Source organism: Mycetomoellerius zeteki, unplaced genomic scaffold (assembly GCF_001594055.1).
Source record: "Mycetomoellerius zeteki isolate Tzet28-1 unplaced genomic scaffold, Tzet1.0 scaffold26, whole genome shotgun sequence".
In the NCBI taxonomy this organism is placed as follows: domain Eukaryota; kingdom Metazoa; phylum Arthropoda; class Insecta; order Hymenoptera; family Formicidae; genus Mycetomoellerius; species Mycetomoellerius zeteki.
The window spans coordinates 2,433-9,975 of record NW_017257238.1 but is presented as its reverse complement, the minus strand read 5'-3'; the positions used below and the strand labels follow the sequence as shown (position 1 = coordinate 9,975).

The window sequence follows — 7,543 nt, the reverse complement described above, 5'->3', positions numbered from 1 at the left end:
AGTAATTTTTCGGTCAAATTCAATTTTATTTTTCCACATAATCTCCTTTTAAGTCGATACATTTTTTCCAGCAATGCTCCCACCCCTTTAATCCATTCAAATAATAGTGAGCGTCTTGCTTTGCAAAATAGGCGTCTACGGATGCGATGACCTCCTCGTTCGATGAAAATTTCTATCCTCCGAGCCAAACTTTGAGCCTAGGAAACAGAAAAAAGTCGCTGGGGGCCAGATCTGGTGAATACGGTGGATGGTCAATTAATTCGAATCGCAATTCGTGAATTTTTATCATGGCGACTGCTGATATTCGATTTTTTCCATTTTTACAAAAACATTGACATTGTCTGGCACAAATGACTGTCAAACAACAACTAAGCACCGGAAGTAGCTACAATTTTCGCAGGTATCTTTTAATGTATGTACGATTATAGTACCAAAATTGTTTTGACGAGTAATGCCATCTTCATGTTGAGGCTCAAAACTTTTCAGATGACCTATGTATAATTGACGAAGTGTCAATGATATCTAATTTAATTCTTATGTATATACATTTACGACTATCTGAAATATATGATACTACTGATTGTAATGATGGTTGGTTTGGTCAAAAGCATATTCTTTTATTTGGAGATCTGCTTCAGTTACCTCTTGTACATGAAGATCCTGCCTTTATACAATTAACAGCTGAAAACATTCGTAAATATCTTGCCTCTTTAAGTGCTACTAATTTATGGACTACTTTGTTTGATTATGATGAACTGACAATCAATATGCGCCAGCAAGGAGACGGATCTTGTCGTGAGTTACTTTCCAGAATTCGCGTTGGTTTATTAACACCATCTGATTGTGATATTCTTGAAAAAAGAAAAATATCTTTCAAAGGTGAATCTTTTGAAATAAGATTAAGCGAATTATGTGATTTTATTAATAATTTGTCATTTGATACTGTTTGTTTATTACCTACATGTCACATGTGTAACGAATTAAACGCTGCAATATTAAGTCGTATTACTTCAAAAGAAATACTTTTAATTGCTGAAGATTGTATTTCATATATGAAAAAAAAGTAGCAAAGGTATTATCAAATATTGATGATGATGATACTAGAACAGCTGGACTTTCAAATTACAATTAAAATTGGAGCGAAAGTTATGATAAGACGTAATATTGATGCCAGTTTGGGTCTTGTAAATGGTACAATTGCTACAGTTATATCAGTTATGCAGGATAAAATTATGGAAAAGATAAAAGTTCTTTTACCGTCTGGATTAGAGTATTTTATTGAAAGAGTAAGTGTTAAGTTTCCATTGATGGATAGAGTTTACGTTATTAGAAAACAATTTCCATTATGTTTGAATTATGATATTACCATTCATAAAAGTCAAGGTTTGAGTTTACAAAATGCTGTTATGGATCTAGGTAACAATGTATTCAGTTGCGGTCAGGCTTATGTTGCATTATCTCGAGTAACATCTCTCGATGGACTGCATTTAATTAATTTTGATCCTTCATCCATGTTTGCTAGTGAAAAAGCTATTATAGAATATAATCGATTGAAAAGAATACATAATTCAGAATCAGAAATGATTACTATTTCAAAACAGCGTTATCGTAGAATTAAAGATGTTTCGTGGACATTGTCGAAAATGATTTCTTCCGTTCAAGAATCGGGTCAAAAAGCTCCATTAAAAAGTACTGCTTGGACTATACGTGGTTTTCAAAATACAGACAAGATTTCATGCTATGCGAATGCAGTAATGTTTATTGAATTTAGATGTTTCCTGAAAGCTATTATTAAATTACGATAAATCTGATGTTTTAAATTTGTTTGCACATCGATGTGAACATGGAATGAATAATTTGAATACCTATGAAATACGGCAATCTTTAGGGGAATATTTTTCGGTTGCTATTAAACGAGATGCCTTAGAATTTCTTACAGCTCTTTCTACAAAATATGATTATATAAAAAATATGGTAGAACATCAAGTTACTTATACTTCTCGAAGCAATTCATGTGGTAATACGAAAGTTATTAGTAATACTAATATTTTACTTTCAATTTCTATTAACAATTTGAAGAAGAAATGTTATAATCTGGATGATTTATTAAAAACTACATTTTCATCACATTGGTGTCAGTCGTTTGATAAATTATGTGAACGTTATGGAAGAAATGATATATTATTTAAAAGTGAATTAATTTCGGTAAAAGAGGTACTTATTATTCACTTAATATCTTTTATTTTAGAGAATGGTAAGTTAGTAAAGATACTACACAAATTTAGTTTACGTGCTGTTCCGACAACGAAAATATTAATAGCTGGACAGACACACAAAGTTATGAATGCTATATTCCATTATGGTTCATGTGTCGAAGAAGGTCATTATACAAGTATGTGTCGAGAAGGAACATCTTGGATTGAAATTGATGACATGCATGTTATAAAAAAGCAATGGCCTAGAGGTGCTAAAGATATTTCTATATTATTTTTACAGAAAAATATTACCAAAAATATAGAATAAGTAACATATAAAATTTACTAAATCTAATGAAATATGTATCATTTGTATAAAAGATTTGATATCAACAATTGTGGCGCTAAGTTAAATTCTGTTAATGTTTTTACTAAATCTAACGATGTATGTACCAAGTTAAATTCTGTTAATGTGTTTTTACTAAATCTAATGATATATGTATCATCTGTATGAAAGATTTGATATCAACAATTGTGGCGACAAGTTAAATTCTGTTAATTTAACTTAAATGAAATTATTACAATGAAACCTAAATATACGTATATCTTGTCGTATAAAGATTTGATGTCAACAATTGATGTTAAGTTAAATTCTATCAAGTTAAATTTTATATAGAAGACCGTCGTCTTGATATTTTGATATTACTATTATAAGACGACAGGAGTGGTGGTGGGTTTTTTAATTGAGTAATAGTAACTTTAATCGTATACAAACTTACCTTTTTAAAAAGAGGTAAAAAAAGCGCTAAGCATGCGTGCTTCTCGTGTGGAAACCACCATTTGGGCCGGTTTCACCAACGTCAATTACTTAATCGGCCGTGGAACTGATGACTAATTGCGTTTGCTGTTTGATGAAATTCTTTGTATATGATACATTCCAACCCAAGTTATAATGGCTTTATTCTCCTTTAAAAATTATTACATGAAAATCATTATATCACAAAATTTACTAAATCTAATGATATGCATCATCTGTATAAAAGATTTGATATCAACAATTGTGGCGCCAAGTTAAATTCTGTTAATTTAATTAAATTCATCAAAATTTTATGTATTATTCGTAAAAAAGATTTGATATCAACAATTGGCGCCAAGTTAAATTCCATGTATTTAATTCGGATAACAAATCAAATATTTGATATGAAGAACCGGCGCCAAGTTAAATAATGAAATCCTACTTCTTTATATCATGCCAAATTAAATAATAAACATTAATCTAATGATATGTATTATTTGTACAAACGATTTGATATCAACAACTATGGCGCCAAGTTAAATTCTACTACAAAATAAAAAGTAAAACCTAAGTGGTACTATCTTTATTATTCACTTAATCCAAATGGTACTATTTTTAATTTTTATACAATGAAACCTATACGTATACTTATTAGAGAATCTTTCTATTCCAATCCAAATGGTTTAAATTCCTCTTAAATGAAATTATTATATCACAATTCATTCAAAGACATTTCCTCTTCCAATTAAAGTAGTGGTTATTTAATCACAATTCATTCAAAGACATTTTCTTTACCAATTAAGTAGTGGTTATTTAATTCTCCTCAAAACATCATACAAAACATTATCACAAAATTGCGTTACTTTGCTCAATTTAAGTGTTACCACAAAATAAAGAATTAACCGTATAAAATGAAAAAATTAAATTTAAATAGAAAAATTTTTCATGTAAAAACACTTGGCACTGCTAAGTAGATTTTTTATTTTTGGGATAATTCATAACAAGTAATTTCTTCAATAAATAAATACGTAATAGTTAAGAATTACCTCTCAAATTGACTTTTCCAAGCTTAGCACAAAATTAGTATAGTCAGTTATCATTGCAATAAAGTCATCATCAAGTCGTTTTTATAAATGATAAATTTACGGCGTTACTTTACTTCCCATCCCTGCATTTTTTTTACAAATATATTTGCGTAAAATGATCCTTTTCAATTACTTATTCAGTCAGACGATTCATAAAATAAGAACCATGGAAAGATTCTTAACTATAAAAATTCAAACTTTTCATAAGTACAGTGCTTTAAATTAAAAAGCGTCATAACGGTCAGAACGTTAAGATGTTGAACACTATTGTAAATACATTCTAAATGAATTAATTTCAGAAATTAAAATGCGTAACTCTCTATACATATCGATTATTGCGAAGAATAATGCTAAGGTCTCGGTGGTCTAAAGGCTTAGGACGCTCGCACGGGAATGCAAGAGATCCGAGTTCGACTCCCGGCCGAGGCATTATTTTTCGCAATAAGTTTATTACAGTTTTTAAGTTGGGAAATTTGGGGGGATTATTAATATTTTCAGATTTGATTGCGTTGAAAGTCATACCGACAACCATATCGGCACGCAATTATAATTTCTGAAATTAATTTATTTAAAATGAATTTACAATAGTTCAACATCTTAACGTTCTGACCGTTATGGCGCTTCTTAATTTAAAGCATTGTAGTTAATATTAGCGGTCTTTCAATCTTATTATTCTTTTCATAAGTGTTTTAAACATTTCGGTAACTTTTACTTAATTTTATTCCTTTTTTCAACGTGGAATTATTACTTAACAAGACCTGCGACAAACGTACTTGTTTTCTCATTACATTTCCTGCAACCTTCGGAAGGTTTAGCACTCATCCCACGTTAAAAAGTTTAAAAATGAAATAGAGAATTCAACTCCGATGACGCTGACCGTAACATATATTGTCAAGGTAATGACCTTTAGTGACCATCGAAGGGTTTCGTCAGTCGCTCGTTGCTTATTAAGTAGTTATTAAAATTAAAATTTATTTCCGATGACCTTGACCTTCCCATACATTATAAAGGTCATCACACTAAATAACCTTCGGAAGGTTGTAGCAGTCACCCGTCGCGCGTTCCGAAGTTATTAAAAATGAAACAGAGAATTCAACTACGACAATGTTTACCTTAACATATATTGTCAAGGTCACCACTCTGAGTGACCATCGGACACTTTCAGCAGGCGACCGTTGCCCATTAAGAAGTTATTAAAATTAAAATGCACAGTTCACCTCCGATGATCCTGACCCTCCCACACATTCCGAAGGTCGTCACACCGAACAACCTTCGGAAGGTTGCAGCAGTCACCCATCACGCGTTACGAAGCTATCCCAAAAAATTAAAATGACCCTGACTCAAATTGTCAAGGTCACGACCGTGAGTGACCATCGAACACTTTCAGCAACCGAAGATGAGAGAGGACGAAAGGGGGTGAGAGAAGGCGAAAGAGAGTGAGATAGGATGAAAAAGAGAAGGGCGGTGGGGTGGGTTGGAGGTAGAGGAGGAGGGGTGGAGGTGGGAGTGGGACGGGTCAATGTTGGTGGAGGTGTGAGTGAAAGGTGAGAGAGGATGTTAAAATATAATTAATATAACGGAAGAGAGTGAAATACATCGAAAAAGCGGGTGGTGGGAGCGGGGGATGGGGGAGGTGGTAGAGAGGAGGGAGGGGGAGGAGTGGGTCGAAGTTGGTGGAGGTGTGAGTGGAAAGTGAGACTGGACATTAAAATAATTAATACGAACCTTGAATGCGAACAGAGAAGAAGAAGAAGAAGAAGAAGAAGAAGAAGAAGGAGACGTTACTTCATTTCTCACGAAAATCATCACTTTTCGACCGCTCATATGTTCAGAACGGCTTGACCGATTTTAATTTTTTTTAGTTCAAATTACTCGTGGCGATGCGGCCTTCCAGGATATATTACGTGCGTTTCCATATTTTTTATATTTTAGTAGTTATGCCCCCCGAATAATGCACTTTGGTGGCTCGGGGTAAGAGACTTATAGTGTCTTTCTTTTCATTTTCATTAATCCTAAAGTAATTAGGATAATTGAACATGGCCGGAGACACTACCGCGTCTCCTGATATCTGCATCATACCCTAGCTGCCACCCGAGGCAGACTAACAATTCCATATCAAGTAAAGATAAAGCCGGCGCCACGTTGCGCCAAAACATAAAATGCTGCAAAGAAACCCCCATATTAACGTTATCTGGGATCAGACTTAAGATTGACAACGGTTGCACTACAAGCGAACATCCTAAGAAAATTGACTAAACGTCACGAATAATGGTTTACCCAGCTATGTTTTTCGCGGCATAATAAAATTTGACATCCATTCGGAGCAATTTTCCAGCAGACTCGAGAAAATCGTAAATTACCTTCCCTTCAAAGCACTCGAAATTAACCACGATAGGACCTAAGAAAAAACGTAAATCACAGCTTGACATTGCAACTTAACAATTGCCCAAAGGAAAAGACGCCCCTTTTTGAGGTATAAGTAGGGGCCCGCGAGAGAACGCGTCGTCAATAGTCAATAGTAGTCAGTCAGTCATTCAGTCTGTAGTGTCAGTCTCTCAGTTAGAAGCATGGTGGAAAGACATAAGGTGAGCTATTCCCGTGGATGCGCAGTAACAGCCAATCATATTAGAGCCAAATTATAGAATTCAATATTGCTGATGACATGTTTGTTGTCAGCTCGGCTGTCAGTGTAGGTGAAATTATGCCGATTTGCTGCATAAAATATTGCAAAAGTCGTTCTGCTACTGCCTTCTGCAATAATGTAGTATTCTACTCATTTCCTCAAGATACTGATTTACGTCGAAAATGGCTTGAGGCTTGTGGCATGAACTTCAATCATCATATCAAATCTGGTGAACATTACATCTTGAAATTATATCTACAAGGTTTATTTGTTATTGCAATAATTGTAAAAAGAAAATTATTTACAGAAAGAGTATGTGAAATGCATTTTAAAGTAGAATGTATCGAGAATCGCATGATAAAGCCACAATCGAAATTCGCGAAACCTCATATAAGACGTCGATTAAAAACAGGATCTGTGCCAACGGAATTGTTGGAGTTACCAAATGTACGACGAAAGCGACATTAGTTTTACCAATCTTGTATCGCTGATGAACCTACAAAGAAATCATTTTGGTATTATTAGTCCTATAGTTGGAGACAATGTTGTAACATTGCGACCTTTTTATTTATATTTTTTATTGAACACGGAGGGTGACCTAATGAGGGTCGAAACGTTTATATAAGTAATGTTTTAATTATGTATTTATTATGTTACCGTTCTGTATGATATTTACAGTGCTGGCATACCGTCGTATACCGAACTTGTTGCCAATGCGAAAGCTGTTGACGAAAAAGATGCTGTAACTGTATTGAATGATACTGAAGATTTACAAATTTTGGAAACAAATATACAAGAAGAATGCATCGATTTAAATAAAGAGTATGTATGTTCTCTGTCTGTC

At 33.5% G+C, this 7,543-nt stretch overlaps 1 pseudogene; it reads left to right on the top strand.

Moving 5' to 3' along the window:
- The first annotated feature begins 350 nt into the window (after positions 1-350).
- On the top strand, positions 351-1,805 carry LOC108723966 (ATP-dependent DNA helicase PIF1-like; annotated as a pseudogene).
- Positions 1,806-7,543: the final 5,738 nt, after the last annotated feature.